General features: G+C 43.4%; 1 protein-coding gene across 9 annotated transcripts in view; it reads left to right on the top strand.

The window, feature by feature from the left end:
* The window catches only part of LOC133493348 (uncharacterized), a 145,018-nt gene that overhangs the window by 8,838 nt on the left and 121,134 nt on the right, over window positions 1–15,046 (top strand). For 7 of the 9 annotated variants that reach the window (XR_009792951.1, XR_009792948.1, XR_009792952.1 and 4 more), the window contains 2 exons: window positions 5,290–5,370; window positions 8,389–8,496. The exons of 1 other annotated variant lie outside the window; for it this stretch is intronic. The gene's annotated coding sequence lies outside the window, so the exon portion shown is untranslated. Of the gene's footprint in view, window positions 1–3,850; window positions 4,382–5,289; window positions 5,371–8,388; window positions 8,497–15,046 lie in introns of those variants that run through there. One more of the 9 variants, XR_009792949.1, reaches the window with a different exon arrangement.

Genomic DNA, 15,046 nt, shown 5'->3' with positions numbered 1-15,046 from the left:
CGGCTTGCCTTCGCCGCGCTCCCATTTAACATCCTCGTATGAATGAGGCACACTTCTCCTTGGCCTTTAGATAGCGGACTTGTCTGGCACAGATCTGCGGCGGTAACATCTTTTAAAACAAGCCGAGAGCCCGCCGTCCCGGCTTATTCATCTGGCGGAGGGCTGACATTACCCCTGCGTCCCGCCTTATCTCTCCCTCGCGGCGAGGGAAGCAAATGCAAGATAGATTCCCATTTCGCCCTAGAGACGAAACAATGGCTTTCTATCTTGTTTGTGTCCGTAAGTGTGCACGCGAGGCAGCACATAAAAACACACACAAACAACAGGACGGTGTGATGTGTTGTCTGGAATAGGAGGGCATTACGTTGAGGTATATACTGTATACTCAACAGACACTTCATTATGTACACAATCTGATGAGATCCAATACAACAGCGAGGAAAAAAAAAATAGACACTCGTCTTATGACGTCTAGTGTTACCCCGCTTACAGTAAATACTGTGATCTACTCTCGCGGGAAAGGAGATTTATTGAACAGCGGAAGATCAGGAAAAATCACAAGCACAGGTGTTGCTGTCGGCCGCAGCGCACGCCCACGCGCTCGCGCGTGGACCCGTCAATGTCCCACGGCTCAGCCTCTTTATGCCTGCAATATCCGTTATGTTTACAATGTTTGACGGTGTCATTTTTTTGTGGTTCAGTCACGTGACCGCGGCAATAATTGTCTGTTCATTGGGATGGCGGTTACAAAGTACACACACAGGCGGACACATTCCCTTCCGCCGCACCGTTATCTATTGGATCTACCGTGCTTGAGCCCATTGCAAGCAGACTGTGTAACAGCAAAGTCAAGCAAACAAAACAAATGAAGTACAATTTGGTTTTGTGTGTGTAAAATTGCAATTGTTTTTTAGCAGCTATGCACTTTACGGGGACATGTACTAGATCTCACTGGATTGTGAGGGCGGCGGTAATGTATTCATTTTCCCGATCTGACTGGACCAATCGTTTCAGATCTAATTTTAATGGAGTTTATTTACTTTGGTGTGTTTTGCCATGAACGTCGCACACAATTTCATCAGCATACTGTGTGCGCGTGACTGTTTTAGGCCTGCCGCGGGGCTTCTCTTTACAATTTCCTGAAAGTCCTTGAAAGTAAGGCGCTTGTCCTTTTTGCACGGGAAGGAAACTGCTTCAGCCAGGAAATCCATTTTTTGGTAAAAGCAGCACGACAATGCACACAGTGACTGAAAGCGTTGGAACTAAATGTTGACTCCTTTGGATGTCAAAGCTCATTAACACTTGCGCGGACTGAATTAATTCAGAAGAAACCGCTGTAGGCGCTTTACTGCAATCCGGATAAAAGCGTCTGTGACCCGGAGCGTTCGCTCGTTGGGATATTCTACGTTGGGTAAATTGGTTCTCGCTTGGTCGTGCTGCTACGTGAAGGACCAGCGACTCCGTGCTAATGAGACAGTCCTGATTGTTAGCTGGAGACTTACATTTGATATGCGTTTCAACATGCTCAAATATTCCTTTTGTAGTGTTGATATTATAAGATGGAGCTTGCTTTACAGGGCAGCAATTTGTCTCCTCCTGGATCGACTTAACGTCCTCAAACTGAGGATTTTGTTGGCAGCCAATCTGCTGATGCAGGGCAAAAATAAGGTTACCTAAAATTAGCATTTCTTCCCCCTGTGCCCCAACTCCTTTTATTATTGCTTTTAATATCAGCCTCTGTCTGCTTGAAACCAAACAGACCTGCCCATCAAATAATGGTGACCGCCATCAAAAAAATGGTTTGCAAACGTATGCAATGCTTGTCCCATTGAACTGTTTTCGGGTTAATTTGTTTTGTGAGTTTTCTTCATAAGGAGGCTTGAAGGAGACTGTGGGCAGCTGCTTAACGTCCCGAACCTGGGAATGGTGCTCAATAGGAGCAGTGACGGGATGTTTTTAGTAATACCGTAATTCCCGGCCTACAGAGCGCACCTGGTTATAAGCCTCACCCAATACATCTGTAAAGGAAATAACATTTGGTACATAAAGTAAAGCAAAGCAAATTTATTTATATAGCGCATTTCATACACCAGGTAACCACAATGTGCTTTACATGATTAAAGGCATTTGAAAACATTTAAAACAGGATAAAAACAATAAAAATGACAAGAAAACTGTGTAAAAGCAGCAAGTTCCCACATTGAAACACAAGATATTTACACAAAGACAGTACACAGAGTTTAATGCTAGCGCCTCCGCGCTAACGCTAGTGCTGCGCTAATGCTGGCACCTGCCGCGCAAACAGGGCCGGTTAAAATGATGATGATGGCCTCGTGCATGGCTCCGCCCCTGCTGCCCACCAAAATCCAACCGTGAAATGGGCCACACTGGCAGTTGGCGGCCATTACAAGATGAGTCTACACTTAAAAAAAATGTACATTTAATTCAAAGAAATACTCTCACGTTTAAATGGGCAAAATGGGACAAAACGTTACTAAGCTAATATTTGGAAAACTATATAGAGGCTGGTTTAAAAAAAAAAAAAAAAACATACCGGTAAAAATCACTGAGACACGGCAGTAACACGGTAGCGCAGCGCTAACAGGGCCGGACCGGTAAAAGTTACTTCTTCGGCACATATATTCCACCAGTGTCACTCTTACCTTTTCCGCTCGAGTGCCCCCTTGCAGCCGTTAGAAAAGAATGCACAAATTAGCCGCGTCACCGCATAACCCCCAGAGTTGAAAGCGTGTGAAAAAAGTCGCGGCTTATCGGCAGGAAATTACGGTATTTTTTGTTGTTGTGGTTGTCTTCATTGGTACTTTACATTGCGCCACACTGCTGCTAGGAGGTCAAACTTTATGTACCCGATTCAGTTGTTACCATTCCTCCAACAAACCCCGAGGTGTATAAACAAAACGGCAAAAAGAGTTTACCAGAGTTTACTGTGCTGCTTGTCGGATGCGTAGGTTTCCCGCTACCCCCCCACCCAGAGATGATTTATTGCTTTTGGAAAAGCTCGCAAGTAGTTAGTTTCAAGAAGTTTCGCAGACCGCTGAAAAACAGCTGAATAAAAATGCTCGCGTGCTTTGTAAAAAAAGCGCAGCAGCTGCACAAAAGATCAGCCCGCCTCAAAAAGAACTTTTCAGTTTGAAAAAAAAAAAATCAATTTCACAAAAGTCTGCCATTTCTGTTTATAAAGTTTTTTTTTTTTTCTTCCCTTCCAATCTTTTCCCGCATCTTTTCATTTCCAATCCAAACAGCACAGCTGCTGCGTGGCACCATATGTACCCGACGTCACAATCAAACCTGTGAAAGTCGTCGCCGCCAACGACGCTTTTATTGTTCGATTTGTAATTTGGAAACTTGACACTTGTTTAGAAAAAAAATAGATTGAGTTTGACACCTCCAAGCTGTGACAGCGGGGATTTATTTATTTTTTTTCTTCCTACGTTTCTCACAAACAACACCACGAGGTCTTGGAGTGCAGTTTAGCGCCTCATCACGGCATAGATGCCACTTGTGATGAAATATGAAAATAAGTGATGCAAAGGTTTTAAGTGTTTTTTTTTTTTAAGCTGTTTACTTGTCCAGCCCGAGATTTCCATTGCTTGTGTCCCTTTACTTTTCATCCTCAAAATTTGTAAATCAAAGCAATTGCGGCACTGGCAAGGCAGCGTTCACAACATTCTGACAGGAAAATAGTCGAAAATCATACACGATTGGAACTTTCTCCCTTAGATTCTCAGACGTGTAGTAAAATACAAAACATTTCGTCGTGTTATCAAACAAATCTTACTATACGATATATAACATATAATAATGTTTCCATCTTCTTCTTTTCCTTTAGGCTTGTCCTGTCAGGGGTTTCCACAACGTGTCAGCTCAGATGAACGCATATTTGTTTGGCACGGTTTCACGCCGGATGGCCTTCCTGACGCAACCCCTCTGCATTTTAGCTGGGGAGAGAAACATCACCTGCAAAAAGCAGTTGATGCAATACCGAGACCACCAAACCAGACCCCCGCTACCTCTCGACTGAACCTGGAAATTCTGTCCATAAAATTTCTGAAAAGAATCGGTGACAAAAGGGCAGCCTTGGTGGAGTCCAACCCTCACCGGAAATGAGTCCGACTTTTTGGCGGCATTGGAGACCAAACTCTGCCGTTTTGGGACCGAACAGCCTGTATCAGGCCGTTTGGTACCTCATACTCATGAAGCACCCACCATAATGGTGCAAAATGTCAAGTCACGGGGATTTGGAACAGAATGAGTGTTGTTTTGCACTTTAAAATGAAATAAATTTTTATCAAAGCTTAGTAATTATTACCATTCTGTATAATGAATAAAAAAATAATAAAAAGGAGAGTCCTTCACTGCAGTGTTGGAGGTGTATATATATATATATATATATATATATATATTATTTTTTTTTTTCCCTTCAAATTCAGGCACGGTGGATCAGCTAGAAAGTGTTGGTCTCACAGTTCTGAGGACCCGGGTTCGGTCCCGGCCCCGCCTGTGTGGAGTTTGCATGTTCCCCCCGTGCTTGCATGGGTTTTGTCTGTGCACTCCGGTTTCCTCCCACATCCCCAAAACACACATTAATTGGACACTCAATTGCCCCTAGGTGTGATTGTGAGTGTGGCTGTTTGTCTCGATGTGCCCTGCGTTTGGCTGGCGACCAGTTCAGAGTGTACCCTGCCTCCTGCCCGTTGACAGCTGGGATAGGCTGCAGCACGCCCCGGGACCCTCGTGAGGATAAGCATAAAAATAAGGACATAAAAATGGATGGAAATTCAGGCTGGATAGAAACACCGAGTGGGGGTATTTTGCCCGCCGGCCCTATGTTTGACACCAATGGGCGAGCGTAAACCAAAACTCATCAAAGGGAAACACATGTAGAAGTTGACAGCAGCTTAATTTTTTTTGATGAAAAATCAAGAAAATTGACTTTGTATCCTCGCTTCACGCCTGCACTGAGACGTTACCCCTGAACAACATTGCTGGCTGCAAACACGTATGCTATAGGAAGAAAACATATCCCACTTCGAGGTCATATTTGAAAATGTAAAAAGTGCCGGTCCTTCTCTATTTTGTCTAAAGTTGGGAGAAAGTTTTTGATGGCTTCCGCCGAGTCCTCGAGCGCAGCTGCGCGTGTGCGGCCGCAACGTAATGAGCAGCACATGAAAGCACTTCCATGCTGCCAAAGCTGCGGCAAATGATTTTTGAAAAGTGAAAAGAATTAAAGCTTGACGTATGTATCTCCTTGTTTCTTTGTCCCGGCAGAAAACAGGGCAGCACGGAGAGGGAGAGGCACGCGGGTGCTGTTCTCCATGCGGAGACGGAAAGTCGAAAGGTCTGCTCAAGGTCAGTTTCAATGCAGAAAAGCAGCCATTTCTTTCCACCCCGTTTGCCTGGAAAACAAGTTAAACAAACAAGGTGAATTTGGAAGAAATTGGATCACACCCACAGTGTGGCAGGAGTATGAATTCCATAGTCATTTCATTTCAATGTCATCCGGGAGCACTTTGGAGCGGCCCCACTTGTGGAGGAAGAAAAGAAAAGGCCATTTTCCATTTTTTTTGTTTTTTTTCCCCCACCAGCGCGGACTTTTGGCCTGACAGCGGTACACACCTAAGAAATGGGAAGAGACAGCCGAGGGGTGGAGCAGCGGGAAAGAATCAAGTGAAAACAGTTAGGTGGTCAAGACGCCACCTGTGATCCCACGTAAAACTAAAGCCCCTCATTCCCAATTGGCTCCTCACGCCCGTTTCCTTGCCGGCTTCGAGCTCCTCGGAGGATGGCGTATTTTCTCACTGCTCCCGAGACACCGAGCCCATTTCACATGCTTTCCCGGCAGGCCCAAAGTGACAGAAAAGACGTAATTTGTTTTGATTTGGCCCCTCGCACAAAGCAATCTCCCGGTGTTATTTAAGTCCTCGCTCGGTCTCTGCAGCATCTGACAGCAAAACAACAAATCTCAGGTTGCCATGGATCTCCTCTCGTTATCATCGTCTGCCTTTCTCCGTCTTTTAATCTAGCACCTTTAGTTGGCATGTAAGCATTTTGCTCCCACGTTGTTTCCCCACCCTGTCGGTGAAAACGTTAATGAAATTTGGTGGGATGGCGCTCAATACAGCAAAAACTTCAAGGTACAAAAAAACACACAAACAAAAAAAAGAATCGGTGTTAGCCAAAGTTCATTCTGGTTCATGGAAGTTTTTTTTTTAAATTTTATTTTATTATATTTAAAAAAAAAAAAAATCAGTCCAGATGCTGTGGGTGACAAACTGAAGAAAAATCAAACTGTCGAGTTACTTCACCGGTGTCAAAGCCAAGGCCTGGGGGGCCAGATCCGGCCCACCGCATAATTTTATGTGGCCCGCGAAGCCAAATCACATGTATCAATTTCCATTTTTGTTCAAATCGGCACCAAAATTTCAATTTGTCATATAATAAATAATGAGATATTTGTGTTACCAGATAATGGTTGGAAAACTCATTACTCTTGATTTCTGATTCCAAAACTAGCTCTTAAATTTCATATGTAAATATGATGAGGCGGTTAAAGAGTTTTATGGTTTCATGGTTATAACGGCCCTCTGAGGGAAAGCGTAAATAAAATATGGCCTGTGACAAAAATGAGTTTGACACCCCCGAGTTAATTCATCAGGATTCTCCTAAATTTGCTGAAGCGGATAGGGGATCAAAATACTGTACCAATTGTGAGTAAAATCATCCGTCAATTCTCAATGCTCAATTTAGCCCTAACTTCAATGCAAACTTTTATCCTGGTAGGTGGTCTCACCCCCCCACCCCCCCTTTTGTTACTAACAAGCGACCAAACAATACCTCCCTCCTTAATGCGTTTGTGCTTGGTGGAGGGAATAATAAACGTGTTCACTGATCCGACAGAACAACGCGCTCCTTTCTATTCTTGCGTATTTGGGTTGGTATAATCCAACGATACGAAGCCAGGGTCTAGGAATAGCGTTTGGGTGTCGGGGTGGGGGGTGGTGGAGGGTGGGGGGGGGACCCACAACAGTCCCAAAATAGGGAGCTTCATTATGGCATCCATCTCTTGGCTGCTGATAATCAATTCTTTCTGTCGACTTGTAAATCGCACTTTTCTCCTATGAATTCGGGGGAAAAACAACCCCCCCCCCCAAAAAAAAGGCACTCTCACTTTGCTTTATGCAGACAAGGTGTCAGATTGATAAGTTTTAGTTTGTTTTCGCGCCTTTTTAAAGCCACTTTGCCCGTCTCCGGCTCACAAGCGCTTTGTCAGAAAATAATTTGGTCTCCTCACGGAAAAAGCAACAGCGAGCGAAAGCAAGGTTTTGATGCTCCCCTCCCACGCGAAAAAAGTGCCTCCCTGCCACGCTTTTGCAGCCGACACCAACACTTTCATCACTTTCCCTGGCGTCATGTAAAACAGTTGATCCCAAGCACTGTTGTTGTCTTTGCCTTGTCGATCTGCGTTTATATAATTGCCTCTATTTGGCTGGCTTTGTTTGCATAAGTTTGCCGCTAATTTGACTTCTGCCACACATTTTTCAAATAAGTTTAATATCCCATGAGTTTGTCACGCTGTAAACTGATAGCTGTTGAGCCAATGTAAAATAGGCCATCTTTTTATGAACATTTTTCAACTTCTTTTAGCTAATAACCATGTAGCAGTTAGGAATTAGTTTTGTTGTGGCGTCGTGTTGATACAAGGAAGCTAGACTGACATATTTTGTTCATGTTTTATCATTTGGTGCTTCGCTGTTTTCAATTCACTACCATTGCAAACCCCGAGAGTTCTATTCTTTTTATCTGGCATAAATAAAACAGAATTTAATAAAACAAAAAAATCAAACCAACAGAAAAACATGGGGCTTTGGGCTGCTTTTCTCTTTCATGACCTGGATGATTTGCTGTGATGGAACCGTGAACTCTATTCTGTACAGTGAAACCTCTATAAAATGTTCCTTGATATGATGGATATTGGTTGAAACGGACCTTTTGGACTGAGCAATGTGTCCAAAAATAGTTTCCATTTGAAACTCAAATTGCCGCTGACGAAGTCTGTTAGTTCAGCGATTGGCGGTTGTGGACCAATGAAGACAGAGACTGGCAGACGTGTTTCCTGTCATCGCCAATATGGTTATATCCAACTAACAGATGTGCCTACGTGGCAGCCATGTTGAATTTGGCGACATTTCCACTTGGCTGCTGTGATGTCAGGAGCCGATCTATCACACTAGTATATTTAGCATAGTACTCTGCGCCGCAGAGAGCGCTCAAATAGCTTGCTGCGGCGTTAATGCAAAGAGGAATATAAGTCTCTGAAGTCAGGAAAATGCTATTTTTGCTACGGTAACCTTTTTTTTTCTTTTAAAGCCCTTCATCTGTAACAACGGAGTTGGAACTAGGAGGCTTTTATTCTTCGCCTCATGAAAGCGGCTCAGCTATGACGAGTGTCAACAATCTTCAAAAAGCACACCAGCGGTAAGTTTGGTTACATTTTCAAACTTATTTACAGTGACAATGAATTGTACTGGGTGGCCACAAAAAGTAAAAATTTTGTGCTGTACAGTAATATGTTGCATATGACCTGAACCCCCCCCCTCCAAAAAAAAAGAAAATCTTTAAAGTAACGACCCTCCGTCCTATTGCCTATAAGCCACGAATTTTTTCACACGCTTTCAATCCTGCGGTTTATGCGGTGATGGGGATAATTTGTGCATTTTTTTCCAACGGCCGCAAGGGGGCACTCGAGCAGAAAAGGTAAGTGTTTGACTGGTGGAATATATGTGCCGAGGATGTGACTCTTACCGGTCCGGCCCTGTTAGTGCTGCGCTCGAGTGTTACTGCCTTGATCAGTGATTTTTACTACTGTTTTTTTTTTTTTTTTTAACCAGCCATGTTAGCGCTTGCGCGGCGCTCGTGATAGCGTTAGCGCAACGGCACTAGGGCTAAACTCTCTGTGACCGTTTTTCTTAGTAAATATCTCGGGTTTCAATGTGGGCACTTGTGGCTTTTACACAGCTGCGGCGTATGTATGTACCAAATGGTATTTCCTTTACAAATGTACTGGGTGAGGCTTATAACCAGGTGCGTTCTGTAGGCCGGGAATTACGATAATCCATTTTATCATTGTTCCTCTATATTGTTTTCTAAATATTAGCTTAGTAACGTTTTGTCCCATTTTGCCCATTTAAACGTGAGAGTATTTCTTTGAATTAAATGTCCTTTTTTTTTTTTTTAAGCGTACACTCATCTTGTAATGGCCGCCAACTGCCAGTGTGGCCCATTTCACGGTTGGATTTTGGTGGGCAGCAGGGGCGGAGCCACGCACGAGGCCATCATATAGGCACCGCTTTAATTACTCCTCACGCTCCTCCCGTGTCTCTTTGATGGATTCTCAAGAGCCAAAAGTAGCGGATCAGCACTTTCCAGCCCTCCTATCTTCTCTTATGCTCCTGCCCACCCCACTCTTTTGTCAGGACAGGGCTGGTGTTATTAACCTTCCGTCTGCTCATGCAAATATAACAGCGCGCTCCTTCCCCTCACTTGCTGCATGCTCGTCGTCGACAGCTGAGCTCTTATTTCTGCTGCGAGTTATCCCACAGCGTTTGTCAAAGGTCGAAAGCAAGCAGAAATTCAAACAGGGCGGCGGCGGCAGAAAACAGACAGATTGACTGGACACTGTGGTTCAATTATTGTCGGATTTCACTGGAGGATAAAGGAGAAAATGGAAAAGGCAGAAAGAGAAGGGAGTGTTCTAAAAGAACAAAATGGAGATGGAGTAGACTTCATGATGGAGTGTGAGTTGAGTGTCGATGGCGTCTGTCTGTGTGGACTGCCGCAGAACAAAAAAGGGGTCACGGGTACACTTAGTTTTGATGGATAGAGGCCTTCACCCCAAAGTCTTGCTTCAGATCCTGCTCGTTAGGTCCACTAAGGACCTCTCAATGCGGCAATTGTGACCCTCATCAGCGCGGCGTGCAGACACCGACGTCAGGCGGGGTGAGCGCAATAATCACCCGATGAGTCAAGCGTGAACAGACATCTTTACGCGCGACCCTCCCGGCTGATAAACGGACGGCCGCCGGCTAAAGGACTCGCTAACGTCCTCATTAGCTTCCCCTCTCGCCGCCGCCACCCTTGCGATGACCAATGATGAGGGCTCATGGCGCCGCACATAAAATCCATATTCATACTCTGCGTGGGGGGCGGTGGGCATAAAAATGACAGCTGCATTTTAAAGTGTTACTGTATCGCTTATAACAGCGGACACAATGAGATACACAGTCATTAAAGCCCCATATTTCGGCAATTATGGGACTTGAATCGCTGCGTACGTAGCGCGTAAATGTGCCTTGTGATCCGCTGACCAAATATCATTCCCATCTATCTGGCCACACATCAAGCAATTAATATATCGGAGTACTTGAATATTTTAGATGCTGTTTTATCCTGGATTTGCTTTTTTTCCCCTCCAATTTGGCAAAGGCTTGCCGTGTCATCAATTGAACAAATGCCTGTAGGGTTTTTGAATCATCCTAAAATGCAAACAATAACTGTCAGTAACTAACCATGGGGCTCATTTTGGCATCAGACTAAAGTATAAAAAGTCACTTATCCATCTGTCTATGATATAATTATTTTGACGAATGTGCATGTTTTGGTGCAAAAATAGTATTGTAATTGTTTTTGTACGCAAGGAAGTGCTGTGGGTTTACTGTCAAATCACCCAAGAGATTTTTCCACTCAGAAATCGGCTCGGTTTCCACGCGGATTTCCAGATCAAAGACATTTCTGTTTCGGACTTGTTTTCGGAGCTTTCTTAAGACGTTCAATGAGTTCCACCTCCGCCTTTGCGCTTGATATGAATGCCGATACTTTGATCTCGGCTAACATCAAGATTGCATCCATATTTTATGTAGCATTTTGGAATTTCCGAGTGTGAATTTGGGATGACTTGAACTGAAATCAATACGCACAACATAGCCGCCACAGACGGTACCCTACTTTCTATTAAAGGTCCAATGGGCTCAAATTAGACTATAACAGGATCAAAGGTAAATTTCATCATAATGCTATTTCCAAAACGATTGTTCTAATCTGGAGATTTACAGTCGGTGTATTTCATTATTTTACTAGTGCTTGACGCCAACTTTAGATGAAGATTCACTGGATTTAGGCACTCATTTACTTCATCATAAAATGACTTTTTTTCCCCTATCTGACATTTGAGTCATCCAATTTTGGCAAGGCTCTAGATGAAGGTGTGCAGAGGCAGTCGCACCTTGTGTCCAACAAGTTTTTCGAGTCCTGAAAGAGTAAATTGAGTGACTAGCATGGTCATGAAAAACTGTAGAAACGGCTACAACCAATTAATTGGTTACTGTCAATTTTTTGTTTTATGTAAGTTACTCTTCATTATTCAATAAACTGTGCACAAATAAGTGCAGAATGTTGCTACGACCAGCAGAGGCGCTGCTGGTTCAACTAGTTTGCTGAAGAGAAACATGACTTCACCCATGGGAATTGACATTTTTTTGCCCGCTTCTAAAATTGGCAATTTTGGTTTTGAAAAGTTTAGATTGGTGGTTTAAGGAAAAAAAAAAACTTTGAAAGGCACTTAAAATTTCTCTTCCTGACAAGTTAAGACCAGATTTACAAACAAACGTACTCTCACGGCTAAAGCGTTGTTGCTCTGGTTTCAACCCATTTAAAATACATGACGTTAATCAATGCAGCGGAACATTTTAGCTCCCGATCATCCCACGGCAAAAATTGGAGTGCGAATCCATCAGAATTTCCTTCCTTTAAACTCGAAAACTCTTTGTCAAGCAATCTGCCAGCACACACATACACGACACAGGAACATACTGTACGCAGTCACACTGTGGATTATCAGTGACCCCAGGGCAAGAAGTTAAAAGAGCTTTTTTTTTTTTTTTTGTCCTGTCGCAGTAAAAGGTAGAGCACATCCACTTCTCATCGCAGCCTTTTTATTTCAACACTAAGGTGCTGTCATGTGTTCTCCCAATGGGCAATTTGATGAGTTGTCTTAGGAACACCGTTGAGCGGTGTGTGCGTGCAGTAGAGAGGAGGAAAAAAGTTCAATCCTCTATAGAACAAAAGTAGCACTTCACGGTTAAATACGACCCCCACCTTCAGATGAGTCAATATCTCATTTGTTGGTTTTAAGGCCCGTGTGAGCTTTGGGCTTTGGACCCACCATCAGTAAATTACATTCCGTTATCTCATTCTGGTCTCATCTTTGAGGACCATGGACCCAAACTCATCTGTTGCTTGCATTCTTTACATATTTTCTTTACATTTAAAGATAAAAAGATCACTTCACAGAACTTATGATCGACCTCGATTGGTTTGCGGAACTTGAATGTTAGATTTTCCACATATAATGCCCTAAACGACTGGAGAATGGTGTGGAATACGTTATGGTTATAAACCAGCATGTATTTCTCATTTGTTTTGTTAACTTAAGGCAACAATCAGGAATTAGTTCTTTTTATGCTCACCAGCACATTGTTGTAACGTCGACCAAAAAGTCAGCTCCACTCATAGATTTCAACCTCTCTTCGAGAATCCAGCGTCGTAAACCTTGCACATTTTCCTTTTTATTGCTGTTGTGAAAAACACGCTTTGTTGTGAGTCACCTTCCCATCCTTTAGCTTCCTTGGTTGTTCATTCATTTCGCATAGTAATTGGATCAGGTGGTGCATTTCCAGGAGGAACGCCAAATTCTTAACCGGCACATGCTGTGCTGCTATTCGTCAATACCAAGGAAAAAAAAAGTGGCTTGGCGCTGGCCTATTATTTCCAATTTCTCCAGGAGAAAGTTAATCTAATGAGTATTATCGGCAGCTAATGGGAATTATAATTAGTCAGATGCAGCAGATTATCTGCACGTAATTAGCTGTGTCTGTCAGCTCCAATTAGCGTGACAGAAATGAGGAGACTTTGGAGTTTGTTGCAGCGCTGACGACGATGATGAGAGAGCCGAGAAGGGCAAGGAGGTGGTGGGAAGATGGAGGGAGATGGAGGGGGGAAGGAAAGACTTGAGGGCAGTTTGGCAAAAAAAAAAAAAAAAAAAGAAGCCCAAAACTGATTTTTTTTGCATATATATTTGGTGGTATTACTTTCATGACCGTTTCTGTATCTCGGGATGGACATCGGGATCTTGAGCCCTCCTTACAACAACCCTAATTTCCGCACTGATTGATTTTCTGCTGTAAAACACTCTAAAGCTGCCACGGCCGTTTAATGAACAGTGTCCTATGGGCCTTTGGGGGGAAACCACTGCAGTCCACTGACCCACGTTATTGAGTATTGGTGTAGCTTAGCTTGTTCCACTGACACAAGATGATTTAAATTCCCATTTAGACAGTTTCTTCAACTCTCTAACGGGAGCTGTCATAGCGTGGAACATCGGCAAAAATGTTCCAAGCAAATCCAGAAGAAGCATATTGTATGGAAGTAAATATGTGCCCACCGGGATTTGAATTCGAAATGCCACAGAAAAACAGGATTGTAATTTGAAATGTAAACATTTTCAAGAGTTGTATTTCAGTGTAACTTTTCAATCTTAACAATTCAACTGGCTACAATTCGCTATCTGAAATTCACCGTCCAGGCAGGGTTACTTCAGGTCAGAACCAAAGAGCCAGCCAATCCAGTTACGCTTTCTGAGCATGTGACGTCACGTGACTAAGAAAGCATAACTGCGATTGGCTGGGTGTTCTGCCTGATGGCACAGACGGTGAATTTTAGACAGCGAATTGTAGCCGGTTGAATTGTTAACATTGAAAAGTTCCACTGAAATACAACAACTGAAAATGTGATCACTTTACATTTCAAATTCAAATCCTGTTTTTGTGGCATTTCAAATTCAAATCCTGGTGGCACATATCTACTTCCATAATGTTTTACTTGACAGTGTCAGTCAAAACTGAGAATTAATTTGTAAATAGAGAGTGTATGATACTAATCTTGTTTTCTGATCCAAATGTGCAAGTGTACTTAACATTGTTGTGGCCAATTTCCCTTTAATGAAGACTGAAGAATCCATTTCCCCGTCGTCCTTGCCTTAATGCATTCAGGGTAAAGAAATCGCACACTGCAAAACAAACCACTTCCTAATGTTTTTAATCAGCCTCCTTTCGGCATGCCAACTCCTCCCGGCCAGCAGTGTCAATGAGTGCTGCAAAACACAGCCGTATATACGACAACTAATAGCCCCCACCCCTCCCTTCCCGTTACATTTGCATGGATTATCTCCATCTATTTGACCAGGCTGCATGCACGTCAGTAAAGCAGGCATATTAAACAGTTGGAGTCAGTCGGTAGAGGAAGCGAGCGCATGCCTGCACACAACTCAACGTAAATACACGCATAGTTACTCCAATACTTGAGTACCACGCCCCATTATGTGTGTCCACGCAGACACACATGAACATAAAGCTGGCGGGTACGCAGCTAAACCCAGGGGTGGTGCAGGAGACAATATATATTCCGACCGTGACACTTGATTTGGGATGAGTTTGAGCTTCTCTTTGCTTGAGGTTATTGATCGCGTTTAGCTCATACTTACCAGGCAGACACAACGTTGTAATGTGTCCAGGAGGCATTTATCAAAACCGTTTTAGACCGAATTGCACCCCAAAGGACCGTGAGCAGGCGGATTTAATACCTGAAATGTAAATTTGCCCTGTCTATCATCAATTTATGCTGTGCATTTAATGTTGCCAACAATGTAAAGTTGCTCAGAGCTAGGACTACCTTGGTTATGTTCCTATCTCGTAACGGCGTTAAATGACGGCTTTCCGTAAAGGTCATAGAGTCATTAGGAATTGCACTGCATATGATCAATCAAATAAAAGAAAGAGCAAGCAAAAATGTCAAAATGTTGCCGTGACTCCAATCGGTGTTGGGTAGACAGTTTTGCTGAGTTTAAACCATTTGTTATGCAAGGCTCTTTTTCATTGACGGTGAAATGCCACCGATCACTTTCCCGCGAAATAGC

This window comes from Syngnathoides biaculeatus, chromosome 20, assembly GCF_019802595.1.
Source record: "Syngnathoides biaculeatus isolate LvHL_M chromosome 20, ASM1980259v1, whole genome shotgun sequence".
In the NCBI taxonomy this organism is placed as follows: domain Eukaryota; kingdom Metazoa; phylum Chordata; class Actinopteri; order Syngnathiformes; family Syngnathidae; genus Syngnathoides; species Syngnathoides biaculeatus.
This window is presented reverse-complemented; position numbering and strand designations above follow the sequence as displayed.